The 18,808-nt window shown below is 41.0% G+C and overlaps 1 non-coding gene across 1 annotated transcript; it reads left to right on the top strand.

Moving 5' to 3' along the window:
• Window positions 1–18,283: 18,283 nt before the first annotated feature.
• Window positions 18,284–18,391, top strand: LOC130983550 (small nucleolar RNA R71). Its single transcript, XR_009087535.1, has one exon. It is a non-coding gene; the product is annotated as a small nucleolar RNA R71 (small nucleolar RNA).
• Window positions 18,392–18,808: the final 417 nt, after the last annotated feature.

Here is an 18,808-nt window from a genome sequence, read left to right as displayed (position 1 = left end):
TCTTTAAAACTAGCTTAATTAGTTTGATGTGGTGACAATACTTGTTGTTTTCTGAATGTATGCTTAAACAGTGCATATGTCTTTTGAATTTGTGGTTCATGAATGTTAAAATTGTTGGCTCTTGAAAGAATGATGAAAAAGGAGACATGTTACTGAGGATCTGAAAAATCATAAAATGATTCTTGAAGCAAGAAAAAGCAGTGAATTCAAAAAAAAAGAAAAAAAAAGAGAGAGAAGCAGAAAAACGAAAAAAAGGGGAGAAAGAAAAAGAAAAGAAAAAGAAAGAAATAAAGTTGTGATCCAAGGCAAAAAGAGTGTGCTTAAGAACCCTGGACACCTCTAATTGGGGACTCTAGCAAAGCTGAGTCACAATCTGAAAAGGTTCACCCAATTATGTGTCTGTGGCATGTATGTATCCGGTGGTAATACTGGAAGACAGAGTGCTTTGGGCCACGGCCAAGACTCAATAAAGTAGCTGTGTTCAAGAATCATCATACTTAACTAAGAGAATCAATAACACTATCTGGATTCTAAGTTCCTAAAGAAGCCAATCATTCTGAATTTCAAAGGATAAAGTGAGATGCCAAAACTGTTCGGAGGCAAAAAGCTACTAGTCCCGCTCATCTAATTTGGAGCTTAGTTTCATTGATAATTTAGAGTCTATAGTATATTCTCTTCTTTTTATCTTATTTGATTTTCAGTTGCTTGAGGACAAGCAACAATTTAAGTTTGGTGTTGTGATGAGCGGATAATTTGTACGCTTTTTGGCATTGTTTTTAGTATGTTTTTGGTAGTTTTAGTTGAGTTTTTATTATATTTTTATTAGTTTTTAGTTAAAATTCACTTTTCTGGACTTTACTATGAGTTTGTGTGTTTTTCTGTGATTTCAGGTATTTTCTGGCTGAAATTGAGGGATCTGAGCAAAAATCTGATCCAGAGACTCAAAAGGACTGCAGATGCTGTTGGATTCTGACCTCCCTGCACTCGAAGTGGATTTTCTGGAGCTACAGAAGCCCAATTGGCGCGCTCTCAACGGCGTTGGAAAGTAGACATCCTGGGCTTTCCAGCAATATATGATAGTCCATACTTTGCCCAAGATTTGATGGCCCAAACCGGCGTTCAAAGTCACCTACAGAAATCCCAGCGTTAAACGCCGGAACTGGCACCTAAATGGGAGTTAAACGCCCAAACTGGCACCAAAATGGGAGTTAAACGCCAAGAAGAGTCTCTACACGAAAATTACTTCATTGCTCAGCCCAAGCACACACCAAGTGGGCCCGGAAGTGGATTTTTATGTCATTTACTCATCTTTGTACACCCTAGGCTACTAGTTTCCTATAAGTAGGACCTTTTACTATTGTATTTTCATCTTGGTTCTTCTGGTTCCCTCTCTGGGGCCGAAACCAATGATCACTTTTGTTCTTATGTATTTTCAACGGTGGAGTTTCTACACACCATAGATTAAGGTGTGGAGCTCTGCTGTACCTCGAGTATTAATGCAATTACTATTGTTCTTCCATTCAATTCCGCTTGTTCTTGTTCTAAGATATCACTTGTTCTTCAACTTGATGAATGTGATGATCCGTGACACTCATCATCATTCTCACTCATGAACAAGGTGACTGACAACCACTCTTGTTCTACAAGCATCCAAGGCTCTAGTGAATATCTCTTGGATTCTTTAATCGGAATCTTCGTGGTATAGGCAGGACCTGATGGCGGCATTCAAGAGAATCCGGAAGGTCTAAACCTTGTCTGTGGTATTCTGAGTAGGATTCAATGATTGAATGACTGTGACGTGCTTCAAACCTGTAACCTACTGGGCGTTAGTGACAGACGTAAAAGAGGGATTCTATTCCGGTAGGGGAGGGAACCAAACCGGTGATTGGCAGTACTGTGACAGAGTGCGTGCATTAGCTTTCACTGCGAGGATGGGAGGTAGCTGCTGACAACAGTGAAACCCTACACGAGCTTGCCATGGAAAGGAGTAAGAAGGATTGGATGAAGGCAGTAGGAAAGCAGAGAGACGGAAGGGAAGGCATCTTCATACGCTTGTCTGAAGCTCTTACACCAATGATATACATAAGTATCTCTATCTTTATCTTTATGCTTTATTCGTTTATCACTATATCCATTTGAGTCTGCCTGACTGAGATTTACAAGGTGACCATAGCTTGCTTCATACCAACAACCTCCGTGGGATCGACCCTTACTCGCGTAAGGTATTACTTGGACGACCCAGTGCACTTGCTGGTTAGTTGTGTGAAGTTGTAGTGATCACAATTTCGCGCACCAATAAACATAGCTTGATTCAAACCAATAATCTCCGTGGGATCGACCCTTACTCACGTAAGGTATTACTTGGACGACCCAGTGCACTTGCTGGTTAGTTGTGCGGATCACAAATTCGTGCACCAATATCTATATCTTTATTTTATGTTTTATTCATCTTTTAATTATCAATCCTCCATAACCATTTGAATCCGCCTGACTGAGATTTACAAGACGACCATAGCTTGCTTCATACCAACAATCTCCGTGGGATCGACCCTTACTCGCGTAAGGTTTATTACTTGGACGACCCAGTGCACTTGCTAGTTAGTTGTGCGGAGTTGTGATAAAGAGTTGAGATTGCAATTGAGCGTACCATATTGATGGCCCCATTGATGATCACAATTTTGTTCACCAAGTTTTTGGCGCCGTTGCCGGGGATTATTCAAGTTTGGATAACTGACGGTTCATCTTGTTGCTTAGATTAGGTAATTTTATTTTATTTTGTTCTTCAGAGTTCTTAAGAATGAATTCTAGAGTTTCAGATGATGTTTTCATCATCACCAAGCTGATTGATTCTCATCAATTTAGCTCTTGAATGTAATGTCCTGCTGAAGCTTTGCTAGCCATGTCTAATCTTTTTAGACTGCAGCTTTAGACTAACATTGCATGATTCCTGGAAATTCTCATTAAGAATTTTGAAATGCTCATTTTTCTTTTCCATATAATTTTCGAAAAATCCAAAATTTTTTTATAAAATCGTAAAATCAAAAATATTTTTATGTTTCTTGTTTGAGTCTAGTGTCTAATTTTAAGTTTGGTGTCATTTGCATGTCTTTATTCCTCTAATTTTCGAAAATTACATGCATTATGTTCTTCATTGATCTTCAAGTTGTTCTAGATGATTTCCTTGATCTGATCTTTAAATTCTCTTGTCTTGAGTGTTTTGTTATTTCTCATATGCATTCTCAATTTGTTAGTGTCAATAGTATACAAACTTCTAAGTTTGGTGTCTTGCATGCATTGTTTATTTGATCTTAGTGGCATTTTGATTATTCCTCATCATTAAAAATTCAAAAAAAAATTTAAATTGTGTCTTTTCAAGTCAATACAGATAATTGAAGATTCAGAACATGCAGCGGAGGAATTACACAGAAAAAGCTGGGCGTTCAAAACGCCCAGTGAGGAAGGAAAACTGACATTTAAACGCCAGCCAGGGTGCCTGGCTGGGCATTTAACGCCCAAAAAGGTAGAGTTTTGGGCGTTAAACGCCAGAATGGATACCATTCTGGGCGTTTAACGCCAGGATGGCACAAGAGGAAAGATTTTGTTTTTAATTCAGATTTTTTTCAAGTTTCCATAATTTTTAAAAATCAAATCTTTTTAAATTGTTTTTCAATCATATCTTTTCAATCATATCTCTTTAAAACCATAACTTTTCAATCATATCTTCTTAATCACATCTTTTCAAAATAGTTTTCAAGCATATCCTTTTGATTTCTAATTTCAAAATCTTTTTCAAAATCACTTTATTTCTTTCCCAACTTTAATTTTCGAAAATCATCAATCAAATTTTCAAAATTTCCTTTAATTATTTTAAAATCTTTTACTTTAATTTCAAAAATTCTTCCCCTCTTCTCACATCCTTCTATTTATGGACTAACACTCCTCCTCAATGCACAATTCGAACTCAATTCCTCTTGATAAGTTCGAATTCTTCTACCTCCTTCTTCTATTCTTCTTTTCCTCTGACACCTCAAGGAATCTCTATCCTGTGACATAGAGGATTCCATACTTTCTTGTTCTCTTTTCTTTCATATGAGCAGGAGAAAGGACAAAAGCATTCTTGTTGAGGCTGATTCTGAACCTGAAAGGACCTTAAAGTGGAAGCTAAGAGAAGCTAAAGCACTACTCTCTGGAGAGGACCTAACAGAAATTTTCAAACAAGAAGAAGACATGGCAGCCGAAAACAAAAACAATGCCAACAATGCAAGGAAAGTGCTTGGTGACTTTACTGCACCTACTCCCGACTTCTATGGGAGAAGCATCTCTATCCCTGCCATTGGAGCAAACAACTTTGAGTTTAAGCCTCAATTAGTTTCTCTAATGCAACAGAATTGCAAGTTCCATGGACTTCCAGTGGAAGATCCTCATCAATTTTTAGCTGAATTCTTGCAAATCTATGACACTGTCAAGACCAATGGGGTTGACCCTGAGGTCTACAGACTTATGCTATTCCCTTTTGCTGTAAGAGACAGAGCTAGGATATGGTTGGACTCATAACCTAAAAAAAGCCTGAACTCTTGGGAAAAGCTAGTCAATGCCTTCTTGGCAAAGTTCTTTCCACCTCAAAAATTGAGTAAGCTAAGAGTGAAAGTTCAAACCTTCAGACAGAAGGAAGGTGAATCCCTCTATGAAGTTTGGGAAAGATACAAACAATTGATCAGAAAGTGTCCTTCTGACATGCTTTCTGAATGGAGCATCATAGGTATCTCCTATGATGGTCTGTCTGAACTGTCCAAGATGTCATTGGATAGCTCTGCTAGAGGATCTCTTCATCTGAAGAAGACGGCTGCAGAAGCTCAAGAACTCATTGAAATGGTTGCAAATAACCAATTCATGTACACTTCTGAAAGGAATCCTGTGAACAATGGGACAAATCAGAAGAAAGGAGTTCTTGAGATTGATACTCTGAATGCCATATTGGCTCAGAACAAAATATTGACTCAGCAAGTCAATATGATTTCTTAAAGTCTGTCTGGAATGCAAGCTGCACCAGGCAGTACTAAGGACGCTTCATCTGAAGAAGAAGCTTATGATCCTGAGAACCCATCAATGGAAGAGGTGAATTACATGGGAGAACCCGATGGAAACACCTATAATCCTTCATGGAGAAATCATCCAAATCTCTCATGGAAAGATCAACAGAGACCTCAACAAGGTTTCAACAACAATAATGGTGGAAGAAACAGGTTTAGCAATGGCAAGCCTTTTCTATCATCTTCTCAGCAACAGACAGAGAATTCTAAGCAGAGCCACCCTGACTTAGCAACCATGGTCTCTGATCTAATCAAAACCACTCAAATTATCATGACTGAAACAAGGTCCTCCATTAGAAACTTGGAGGCACAAGTGGGTCAGCTGAGTAAGAAAGTTACTGAACTCCCTCCTAGTACTCTTCCAAGCAATACAGAAGAGAATCCAAAAGGAGAGTGTAAGGCCATCAACATGGCCGAATTTGGAAAGGAGGAAGAGGCAGTGATCGCCACTGAGGAAGACCTCAATGGACGTCCACTGGCCTCCAATGAGTTCCCTAATGAGGAACCATGGGAATCTGAGGCTCACACTGAGACCATAGAGATTCTATTGGATTTACTTCTGCCATTCATGAGCTTTGATGAGTATTCTTCCTCTGAAGAGGACGAAGATGTCACTGAAGAGCAAGTAGCTAAGTACCTTGGAGCAATCATGAAGCTAAATGACAAGTTATTTGGTAATGAGACTTGGGAGGATGAACCCCCTTTGCTCACCAAAGAACTGGATGACTTGACAAGGCAGAGATTACCTCAAAAGAGACAAGACCCTGGGAAGTTCTCAATACCTTCTACATTAGGCACCATGACCTTCAAGAAGGCTCTGTGTGACCTAGGGTCAAGCATAAACCTCATGCCTCTCTCTGTAATGGAGAAGCTAGGGATCGTTGAGGTACAAGCTGCAAGAATCTCACTAGAGATGGCAGACAATTCAAGAAAATAAGCTTATGGACTTGTAGAGGATGTTCTGGTAAAGATTGAAGACCATTACATCCCTGCTGATTTCATAGTCCTAGAGACTGGGAAGTGTATGGATGAATCCATCATCCTTGGCAGACCCTCCCTAGCCACAGCAAAGACTGTGATTGATGTTGACAGAGGAGAATTGATCATTCAAGTGAATGAAGAATCCTTTGTATTTAAGGCTCAAGGATATCCCTCTGTAACCATGGAGAGGAAGCATGAAGAGCTTCTCTCAAAACAGAGTCAAACAGAGCCCCCACAGACAAACTCTAAGTTTGGTGTTGGGAGGCCACAACCAAATTCTAAGTTTGGTGTTGAACCCCCACATTCAAACTCTAAGTTTGGTGTTGGGAGGTTCCAACATTACTCTGAACATCTGTGAGGCTCCATGAGGGCCCACTGTCAAGCTACTGACATTAAAAAAGCTCTTGTTGGGAGGCAACCCAATGTTATATTTATCTATTTTCCATTGTTATTTTATGTTTTCTATAGGTTGATGATCATGTGAAGTCACAAAAATAATTCAAAAAGCAAAAATAGAATGAAAAACAAAAAAAAATAGCACACCCTGGAGGAAAAGCTTGCTGGCATTTAAACGCCAGTAAGGGCAGCAAATGGGCGTTTAACGCCCAGTCTGGCACCATTATGGGCATTTAACGCCCAGAAAGGGGGCACCAGACTGGTGTTTAACGCCAGAAAAGGGCAGCAGCCCGGTGTTTAACGCCAAGATTGGCAGAAAGGGCGTTTTTGCACGCCACTTGGTGCAGGGATGAGCTATCCTTGGCACCTCAGGATCTGTGGACCCCACAGGATCCCCACCTACCCCACCACTCTCTCTCTTCTTCACCCACTCACCAATCACCTCTATAACTCTTCCCCAAAAACCCCTCACCTATCAAATCCCACAATTTTTTTCACTACTCACATCCATCCTTCATAAAACCCCACCTACCCCACCATCCAAATTCAAACCACTTTCCCTCCCAAACCCACCCATAATGGCCGAACACTACCCCTCTCTCCACCCCTATATAAACCCTTCTTCACTCCTTCATTTTCACACAACCTAAACACTACTTCTCCCTCTCAGCCGAACCACAAAGGGCCCTCCATCTCCTCAATTTTCTTCTTCTTCTACTCCTTTCTTTCTTCTTTTGCTCGAGGACGAGCAAACTTTCTAAGTTTGGTGTGGTAAAAGAGTTGCTTTTTGTTTTTCCATAACCATTTATGGCACCTATGGCCGGAGAAACCTCTAGAAAGAAGAAAGGGAAGGCAAAAGCTTCCACCTCCGAGTCATGAGAGATGGAGAGATTCATCTCAAGGGTGCATCAAGACCACTTCTATGAAGTTGTGGCCATGAAGAAGGTGATCCCCGAGGTTCCTTTCAAACTTAAAAAGAGTGAATATCCGGAGATCCAACATGAGATCCAAAGAAGAGGTTGGGAAGTTCTTACCAACCCCATTCAACAAGTCAAAATCTTAATGGTTCAAGAGTTCTATGCCAATGCATGGATCACCAAGAACCATGATCAAAGTGTGAACCCGGACCCAAAGAATTGGCTTACAATGGTTCGGGGGAAATGCTTAGATTTTAGTCCGAAAAATGTAAGGTTGGCATTCAACTTGCCCATGATGCAAGGAGATGAACACCCCTACACTAGAAGGGTCAACTTTGATCAAAGGTTGGACCAAGTCCTCATAGACATTTGTGAAGAGGGCGCTCAATGGAAGAGAGATTCAAGAGGGAAGCCGGTTCAACTGAGAAGGCATGACCTCAAGCCCGTGGCTAGGGGATGGTTGGAGTTTATCCAACGCTCAATCATTCCCACTAGCAATCGGTCTGAAGCTACTATAGACTGGGCTATCATGATTCATAGCATCATGATTGGAGAGGAAGTAGAAGTTCATAAGGTTATATCCCAAGAACTTTATAAGGTGGCGAACAAGTCCTCTACCTTGGCAAGGTTAGCCTTCCCTCATCTCATTTGTCACCTCTGTAATTCAGTTGGAATTAACATAGAGGGAGACATCCTCATTGATGAGGACAAGCCCATCACTAAGAAGAGGATGGAGCAAACAAGAGATCCCACTCATGGACATGAGGAAATTCCTCATCATGAAATCCCTGAGATGCCTCAAGGGATATACTTTCCTCCACAAAACTATTGGGAGCAAATCAACACCTCCCTAGGAGAATTGAGTTCCAACATGGGACAACTAAGGGTAGAGCACCAAGAACATTCCATCCTCCTCCATGAAATTAGAGAAGATCAAAGAATCATGAGAGAGGAGCAACAAAGGCAAGGAAGAGACATTGAGGAGCTCAAGCACTCCATAAGATCTTCAAGAGGAAGAACAAGTCGCCATCACTAAGGTGGACCCGTTCTTTAATCTCCCTGTTCTTTATTTTTCTGTTTTTCGAAAATTATGCTTTATGTTTTATTTATGTTTGTGTCTTATGATCAGTAGTGTCTTAGTGTCTATGCCTTAAAGTTATGAATGTCTTATGAATCCATCACCATTCTTAAATGAAAAATGTTCTTAATTGAAAAAGAGAAGAATTGCATGAATTTTGAATTTTATAACAGATTAATTATTCTGATGTGGTGGCAATACTTTTGATTTCTAAATGTATGCTTGAACAGTGCATATGACTTTTAAATTTGTTGTTCATGAATGTTAAAATTGTTGGCTCTTGAAAGAATGATGAAAAAGGAGACATGTTACTGAGGATCTGAAAAATCATAAAAACGATTCTTGAAGTAAGAAAAAGTAGTGAAGTCAAAAAAAAAAAAGAGCAAGCAGAAAAAGCCAATAGCCCTTTAAAAGGCAAAGATAATAAAAAGGATCCAAGGCTTTGAGCATCAGTGGATAGAAGGGCCTACAGGAATAACATCCTGGCCTAAGCGGCTAAACCAAGTTGTCCCTAATCATGTGCTTGTGGCGTGAAGGTGTCAAGTGAAAACTTGAGACTGAGCGGTTAAAGTAGTGATCCAAAGCAAAAAAGAGTGTGCTTAAGAACCCTGGACATCTCTAATTGGGGACTCTAGCAAAGTTGAGTCACAATCTGAAAAGGTTCACCCAGTTATGTGTCTGTGGCGTGGATGTATCCGGTAGTAATACTGGAAAACAAAGTGCTTTGGGCCACGGCCAAGACTCATAAAGTAGCTGTGTTCAAGAATCATCATACTTAACTAGGAGAATCAATAACACTATCCGGATTATGAGTTCCTATAGAAGCCAATCATTCTGAACTTCAAAGGATAAAGTGAGATGCCAAAACTGTTCAGAGGCAAAAAGCTAAAAGCCCCGCTCATCTAATTAATATTGATCTTCATAGATGTTTTTGGAATTCATTATATATTCTCTTCTTTTTTAACCTATTGATTTTCAGTTGCTTGGGGACAAGCAACAATTTAAGTTTGGTGTTGTGATGAGCGGATAATTTATAAGCTTTTTGGCATTGTTTTTAGTATGTTTTAGTTAGTTTTTATTATATTTTTATTAGTTTTTATTTAAAATTCACTTTTCTGGACTTTACTATGAGTTTGTGTGTTTTTCTGTGATTTCAGGTATTTTCTGGCTGAAATTGAGGGACCTGAGCAAAAATCTAATTCAGAGGCTGAAAAGGGCTGCAGATGCTGTTGGATTCTGACCTCCCTGCACTCGAAGTGGATTTTCTGGAGCTACAGAAGCCCAATTGGCGCGCTCTAAATTGCGTTAGAAAGTAGACATCCAGGGCTTTCCAAATCAGCTCAAACTGGCATTCCAAATCAGCTCAAGAATTCCCGGCGTTTAACGCCGGAACTGGCACAAAAGCTGGAGTTAAACGCCCAAACTGGCACAAAAGCTGGTGTTTAACTCCAAGAAAAGTCTCTACACATGAAAGCTTCAATGATCAGCCCAAGCACAGACCAAGTGGGCCCGGATGTGGATTTTTACGTCATTTACTCATTTTTGTAAATCCTAAGCTACTAGTTCTCTATAAATAGGACCTTTTGCTATTGTATTTTCATCTTTGGATGTCTAGTTCTTAGATCATGGGGGCTGGCCTCTCGGCCATGCCTAGACCTTGTTTTTATGTGTTTTCAATGGTGGAGATTCTACACACCATAGATCAAGGTGTGGAGCTCTGCTGTACCTCGAGTATCAATGCAATTACTACTATTTTCCATTCAATTCATCTTATTCTTGTTCTAAGATATTCATTCGCACCCAAGAACATGATGAATGTGATGATTATGTGACGCTCATCATCATTCTCACTTATGAACGCGTGCCTGATAACCACTTCCGTTCTACATGCAAACAAGGCTTAAGTGGATATCTCTTGGATTCCTTAATCAGAATCTTCGTGGTATAAGCTAGAATCCATTGGCGGCCATTCTTGAGAATCCGGAAGGTCTAAACCTTGTCTGTGGTATTCTGAGTAGGATTCAGGGATTGAATGACTGTGACGAGCTTCAAACTCACAATTGTGGGGCGTTAGTGACAGACGCAAAAGAATCACTGGATTCTATTCCGACATGATCAAAAACCGACAGATGAATAGTCGTGCTATGACAGAGCGCGTTGAACATTTTCACTGAGAGGACGGGACTGTAGCCATTGACAACGGTGATGCCCAACATACAGCTTGCCATTGAAAGGAGTAAGAAGGATTGGATGAAGACAGTAGGAAAGCAGAGAGACGGAAGGGACAAAGCATCTCCATATGCTTATCTAAAATTCTCACCAATGAATTACATAAGTATCTCTATCTTTATTTTATGTTTTATTCATCTTTTAATTATCAATCCTCCATAACCATTTGAATTTGCCTGACTGAGATTTACAAGATGACCATAGCTTGCTTCATACCAACAATCTCCGTGGGATCGACCCTTACTCGCGTAAGGTTTATTACTTGGACGACCCAGTACACTTGCTGGTTAGTTGAGCGGAGTTGTGATAAAGAGTTGAGATTGCAATTGAGCGTACCATGTTGATGGCGCCATTGATGATCACAATTTTGTGCACCACTTGGATATTTTGGTTTGCTTTTCTTAGCAACTCTATTTAAGAAAAGTAGCTTTTTATGCTCTTTGGGGTCGACTTTTGGGTGGCCTCTTGAGTCTTCTACAGTAGCTTTGTTTTTTGGGATATGCTTGCTTACAGCTTTTGGAGCTTTTCAGGAATCTTAAGAGTGTTGGAGCTATTTGACTGGTCCGACTTCTTTATGTCGGTCCGTCTTTGAGTTATTTCTAGCAACCCATTTTGTTAAGACCACGTTAGGTCTTTTCCTATGGATCACTTTGATAACTTCTTGCATTATTCTGTTTTCATCGCTGTTCATCTTGCCGGTTTAGTAGAAATTAGGTAGTGCATTTCGCTTGGCCAACTTTGGATGAATTTGGTTTTCATTTTGTCATCCATGTCGGGCAGTGACTTTGGTTTTCACTTTGCCGATCTGTAGCTTTATAATCGGGCGATAAATTTTTGCGTTATCAGATTAATGTGTCTTGACAAAGAGAATTTGTAGAAAATCTGAAAAAACTTTATTTGAAATAGAAAATATGCAAATATATACATGTGGGTGCTTACTGGTGCACGAAATTGTAAATCACACTTTTCACAACTCGTACCACTAACCAGCAAGTGCACTGGGTCGTCCAAGTAATACCTTACGTGAGTAAGGGTCGAATTCCACGGAGATTGTTGGCTTGAAGCAAGCTATGGTTATCTTGTAACTCTTAGTCAGGATAATAATAATTCTCAGTTTTGATTGGTAGTAAATAAAAAGCATAGATTAAATAATACTTGTTATGCAGTAATGGAGAATATGTTGGAGTTTTGGAAATGCTTTGTCTTTTAAATCTCTGCTTTCCCCCTGTCTTCTTCTTCACGCATGCAAGGTTCCTCCTATGGCAAGCTGTGTGTTGGTGGATCACTGTTGTCAATGGCTACTGGTGCGCGAAATTGTGAACAATACTTTTCACAACTCTCATAATCCCTGGTCATGAACTCCAAAAACTTGGTGGTTCAATTCCATGGCATTACACAACTTCGCACAACTAACCAGCAAGTGCACTGGGTCGTCCAAGTAATACCTTACGTGAGTAAGGGTCGATCCCACGGAGATTGTTAGCATTGAAGCAAGCTATGGTCATCTTGTAAATCTTAGTCAGGCAAACTCAAATGTATATGATGATGAACGAAAATAACACAGAAGATAAAGATAGTGATACTTATGTATATCATTGGTGTATGAGCTTCAGACAAGCGTATGAAGATGCCTTCCCTTCCGTCTCTCTGCTTTCCTACTGCCTTCATCCAATCCTTTCTTACTCCTTTCCATGGCAAGCTCGTGTAGGGTCTCACTGTTGTCAGCAGCTACCTCCCATCCGCGCAGTGAAAGCTAATGCACGCACTCTGTCACAGTACTGCCAATCACCGGTTTGGTTCCCTCCCCTACCGGAATAGAATCACTCTTTTGCGTCTGTCACTAACGCCCAGTAGGTTACAGGTTTGAAGCACGTCACAGTCATTCAGTCATTGAATCCTACTCAGAATACCACAGACAAGGTTAGACCTTCCGGATTCTCTTGAATGCTGCCATCAGTTCTTGCCTATACCACGAAGACTCTGATCTCACGGAATGGTTGGCTCGTTTGTCAGGCGAGCACTCGGTTGTCAGGCGATCAACCATGCATCGTGCAATCGGGAATCCAAGAGATATTCACTAAGCCTCAGATGCTTGTAGAACAAGAATGGTTGTCAGTCACCTTGTTCATGGGTGAGAATGGTGATGGGCGTCAATCATCACCTTCATCATGTTGAAGAACAAGTGATATCTTGGACAAAGAACAAGCGGAATTGAATGGAAGAACAATAGTAATTGCATTAATACTCGAGGTACAGCAGAGCTCCACACCTTAATCTATGGTGTGTAGAAACTCCACCGTTGAAAATACATAAGAACAAGGTCTAGGCATGGCCGAATGGCCAGCCTCCCAAAGAGGGTTCAATCATCAAAACATGATCGAAAAAGCTCTTTAATACAATAGTAAAAGGTCCTACTTATAGAAAACTAGTACATAGATGAGTAAATGACATAAAAATCCACTTCCGGGCCCACTTGGTGTGTGCTTGGGCTGAGCAATGAAGCAATTTCGTGTAGAGACTCTCCTTGGAGTTAAACGCCAGCTTTAGTGCCAGTTTGGGCGTTTAACTCCCAATTAGGTGCCAGTTCCGGCGTTTAACGCTGGAATTTCTTGAGGTGACTTTGAACGCCGGTTTGGGCCATCAAATCTTGGGCAAAGTATGGACTATTATATATTGCTGGAAAGCCCAGGATGTCTACTTTCCAACGCCGTTGAGAGCGCGCCAATTGGGCTTCTGTAGCTCCAGAAAATCCACTTCGAGTGCAGGGAGGTCAGAATCCAACAGCATCTGCAGTCCTTTTGAGTCTCTGGATCAGATTTTTGCTCAGGTCCCTCAATTTCAGCCAGAAAATACCTGAAATCACAGAAAAACACACAAACCCCTAGTAAAGTCCAGAAAAGTGAATTTTAACTAAAAACTAATAAAAATATACTAAAAACTAACTAAAGGATACTAAAAACATACTAAAAACAGTGCCAAAAAGCATACAAATTATCCGCTCATCACAACACCAAACTTAAATTGTTGCTTGTCCCCAAGCAACTGAAAATCAAATAAGATAAAAGGAAGAGAATATGCAATGAACTCCAAAAACATCTATGAAGATCAGTATTAATTAGATGAGCGGGGCTTTTAACTTTTTGTCTTTGAATAGTTTTGGCATCTCACTCTATCCCTTGTAATTCAGAATGATTGGCTTCTTTAGGAACTTAGAATCCAGATAGTGTTATTGATTCTCCTAGTTAAGTATGATGATTCTTGAACACAGCTACTTATTGAGTCTTGGCTGTGGCCCAAAGCACTCTGTCTTCCAGTATTACCACCGGATACATACATGCCACAGACACATAATTGGGTGAACCTTTTCAGATTGTGACTCAGCTTTGCTAAAGTCCCCAATTAGAGGTGTCCAGGGTTCTTAAGCACACTCTTATTTGCCTTGGATCACAACTTTATTTCTTCTTTCTCTTCTTTTTTTTTCGGTTTTTTTTTTCTTCTTTCTCTTTTTTTTTTTTTGTATTCACTGCTTTTTCTTGCTTCAAGAATCATTTTTAATGATTTTTCAGATCCTCAGTAACATGTCTCCTTTTTCATCATTCTTTCAAGAGCCAACATTCATGAACCACAAGTTCAAAAGACATATGCACTGTTCAAGCATACATTCAAAGAACAAAAGTGTTGCCACCACATCAAAATAATTAAACTATTATAAAATTCAGAATTCATGCAATTCTTTCCTTTTCAATTAAGCACGTTTTTATTCAAGAAAGGTGATGGATTCATAGGACATTCATAACTTTAAGGCATAGACACTAAGACACTAATGATCACAAGACACAAACATGGATAACCATAAGCATAAAAATCGAAAAACAGAAGAATAAAGAACAAGGAAATCAAGGAACGGGTCCACCTTAGTGATGGCGGCTCTTTCTTGCTCTTGAAGATCCTATGGAGTGCTTGAGCTCCTCAATGTCTCTTCCTTGTCTTTGTTGCTCCTCTCTCATGATTCTTTGATCTTCTCTTATTTCATGGAGGAGAATGGAGTGTTCTTGATGCTCCACCCTTAGTTGTCCCATGTTGGAACTCAATTCTCCTAGGGAGGTGTTTAATTGCTCCCAATAATTTTGTGGAGGAAAGTGCATCCCTTGAGGAATCTCAGGGATCTCATGGTGAGAGGGGTCTCTTGTGTACTCCATCCTTTTCTTGGTGATGGGCTTGTCCTCATCAATGGGGATATCTCCCTCTATGTCAACTCCAACTGAATAACAGAGGTGACAGATGAGATGAGGAAAGGCTAACCTTGCCAAAGTGGAGGTCTTGTCCGCCACCTTGTAGAGTTCTTGGGCTATAACCTCATGAACTTCTATTTCTTCTCCAATCATGATGCTATGGATCATGATGGCCCGGTCTATGGTAACTTCGGACCGGTTGCTAGTGGGAATGATTGAGCGTTGTATGAACTCTAACCATCCTCTAGCCACGGGCTTGAGGTCATGCCTTCTCAATTGAACCGGCTTTCCTCTTGAATCTTGCTTCCATTGTGCGCCCTCTTCACATATGGTTGTGAGGACTTGGTCCAACCTTTGATCAAAGTTGACCCTTCTAGTGTAAGGATGCTCATCTCCTTGCATCATAGGCAAGTTGAACGCCACCCTCACACTCTCCGGACTAAAATCCAAGTATTTCCCCGAACCATAGTGAGATAATTCTTGGGATTCGGGTTCACACTTTGGTCATGGTTCTTGGTGATCCATGCATTGGCATAGAACTCTTGAACCATCAAGATTCCGACTTGTTGAATGGGGTTGGTGAGTACTTCCCAACCTCTTCTTCGGATCTCATGGCGGATCTCCGGATATTCACCCTTTTTGAGTGAAAAGGGGACTTCGGGGATCACCTTCTTCAAGGCCACAACTTCATAGAAGTGGACTTGATGCACCCTTGAGAGGAATCTATCCATCTCCCATGACTCGGAGGTGGAAGCTTTTGCCTTCCCTTTCCTCTTTTTAGAGGTTTCTCCGGCCTTGGATGCCATAAATGGTTATGAAAAAGCAACGCTTTTACCACACCAAACTTAAAATGTTTGCTCGTCCTTGAGCAAAAGAAGAAAGAAGAGAGTAGAAGAAGAAGAAATGAGGAAGAGGGGGAAGGAGGTGTGTTCGGCCAAGAAGGGTAAGAAAGGGTGTTTAGGTTGTGTGAAAATGAAGGGTTGAAGAAGGGTATATATAGGAGAGAGGGGGGTGATGGTTCGGCCATGGAGGGTGGGTTTGGGAGGGAAAGTGGTTTGAATTTGAAGGGTGAGGTTGGTGGGGATTTATGAAGGATGGATGTGAGTGGTGAAGAGAAAGATGGGATTTGATAGGTGAATGGTTTTTGGGGAAGAGGTATTGAGGTGATTGGTGAGTGGGGGAAGAAGAGAGAGTGATGGTGGGGTCCTGTGGGGTCCACAGATCCTGTGGTGTCAAGGAAAAGTCATCCCTGCACCAAATGTTGCTCAAAATCACGTTTTGAGCTGTTTCTGGCGTTAAACGCCGGGCTGGTGCCCATTCCTGGCGTTTAACGCCAGGTTGTTGCCCTTTACTGGCGTTTAACGCCAGTCTGGTGCCCCTTTCTGGCGTTAAACGCCCAGAATGGTGCCAGACTGGGCGTTAAACGCCCAAATGCTAGGCTTACTGGCGTTTAAACGCCAGCAGCTTCTTCCTCCAGGGTGTGCTGTTTTTCTTCCTGTTTTTCATTCTGTTTTTGCTTTTTTTTTTATTGTTTTTGTGACTTCTTATGATCATCAACCTACAAAAAAGATAAAATAGCAAAAGAAAATAGTTAACTATAAAATATTGGGTTGCCTCCCAACAAGCGCTTCTTTAATGTCATTAGCTTGACAGAGGACTCTCATGGAGCCTCAGAGATACTCAGAACCGTGTTGGAACCTCCCAACACCAAACTTAGAGTTTGAATGTGGGGGTTCAACACCAAACTTAGAGTTTGGTTGTGGCCTCCCAACACCAAACTTAGAGTTTGACTGTGGGGGCTCTGCTTGGCTCTGTTTTGAGAGAAGCTCTTCATGCTTCCTCTCCATGATGATAGAGGGATGTCCTTGGGCCTTAAACACCAAGGATTCTCCATTCACTTGAATGATCAACTCTCCTCTATCAACATCAATCACAGCCTTTGCTGTGGCTAGGAAGGGTCTGCCAAGGATGATGGATTCATCCATGCACTTCCCAGTCTCTAGGACTATGAAATCAGTAGGGATGTAATGGTTTTCAATTTTCACCAAAACATTCTCTACAAGTCCATGAGCTTGTTTTCTTGAATTGTCTGCCATCTCTAATGAGATTCTTGCAGCTTGCACCTCAAAGATCTCTAATTTCTCCATTACAGAGAGGGGCATGAGGTTTACACTTAACCCTAAGTCACACAAGGCCTTCTTGAAGGTCATGGTGCCTATGGTACAAGGTATAGAAAACTTCCCAGGATCCTGCCTCTTTTGAGGCAGTTTCTGCCTAGACAAGTCATCCAGTTCTTTGGTGAGCAAAGGAGGTTCATTCTCCCAAAGTCTCATTTCCAAATAACTTGTCATTTAGCTTCATGATTGTTCCAAGGTATTTAGCAACTTGCTCTTCAGTGACATACTCATCCTCTTCAGAGGAAGAATACTCATCAGAGCTCATGAATGGCAGAAGTAAGTCCAATGGAATCTCTATGGTCTCATTTTGAGCCTCAGATTCCCATTGTTCCTTATTGAGGAACTCAGAGGAGATTGGTACACGCCCACTGAGGTCTTCCTCAGTGGCGTCCTCCTCCTCTCTTTCCTCTCCATATTCGGCCATGTCTATGGCTTTGCACTCTCCTTTTGGATTTTCTTCTGTATTGCTTGGGAGAGTGCTAGGAGGGAGTTCAGTAACTTTCTTGCTCAGCTGACCCACTTGTCCTTCCAAATTTCTGATGGAGGACCTTGTTTCATTCATGAAACTTTGAGTGGTCTTTATTATATCAGAGACCATTGTTGCTAAGTCAGAAGTATTCTGCTTAGAACTCTCTGTCTGTTGCTGAGAAGATGATGGAAAAGGCTTGCCATTGCTAAACCTGTTTCTTCCACCATTATTGTTATTGAAACCTTGTTGAGGTCTCTCTTGATTCTTCCATGAGAAATTGGGGTGATTTCTCCATGAAGAATTGTAGGTGTTTCCATAGGGTTCTCCTAGGTAATTCACCTCTTCCATTGAAGGGTTCTCAGGATCATAGGCTTCTTCCTCAGATGAAGCTTCCTTAGTACTGCTTGGTGCATTTTGCATTCCAGACAGACTTTGAGAAATCAAATTGACTTGTTGAGTCAATATCTTGTTCTGAGCCAATATGGCATTCAGAGTGTCAATCTCAAGAACTCCTTTCTTCTGACTAGTTCCATTGTTTACAGGATTCCTTTCAGAAGTGTACATGAATTGGTTATTTGCAACCATTTCAATCAATTCTTGAGCTTCTGCAGGCGTCTTCTTCAGATGAAGAGATCCTCCAGCAGAGCTATCCAAAGACATCTTGGATAGTTCAGAGAGACCATCATAGAAAATACCTATGATGCTCCATTCAGAAAGCATGTCAGAAGGACATTTTCTGATTAATTGGTTGTATCTTTCCCAAGCTTCATAGAGGGATTCTCCATCCTTCTGTCTGAAGGTTTGGACTTCCACTCTAAGCTTACTCCATCTTTGTGGTGGAAAGAACTTTGCCAAGAAGGCATTGACTAGCTTTTCCCAAGAGTCCAGGCTTTCTTTAGGTTGAGAATCCAACCATATTCTAGCTCTGTCTCTTACAGCAAAAGGGAATAGCATCAGTCTATAGACCTCAGGGTCAACCCCATTAGTCTTGACTGTGTCACAGATTTGCAAGAATTCAGCTAAAAACTGATGAGGATCTTCCATTGGAAGTCCATGGAACTTGCAATTCTGTTGCATTAGAGAAACTAATTGAGGCTTAAGCTCAAAGTTGTTTGCTCCAATGGCAGGGATAGAGATGCTTCTCCCATAAAAATCAGGAGTAGGTGCAGTAAAGTCACCCAGCACCTTCCTTGCATTGTTTGCATTATTGTTGTTTTCGGCTGCCATGTCTTCTTCTTC

The sequence above is a fragment of the Arachis stenosperma genome, chromosome 5 (genome assembly GCF_014773155.1).
Source record: "Arachis stenosperma cultivar V10309 chromosome 5, arast.V10309.gnm1.PFL2, whole genome shotgun sequence".
Taxonomy (NCBI): Eukaryota; Viridiplantae; Streptophyta; class Magnoliopsida; order Fabales; family Fabaceae; genus Arachis; species Arachis stenosperma.
Note: the sequence above shows the minus strand (reverse complement) of the source record. Positions and strands in the feature narration are given on the sequence as shown.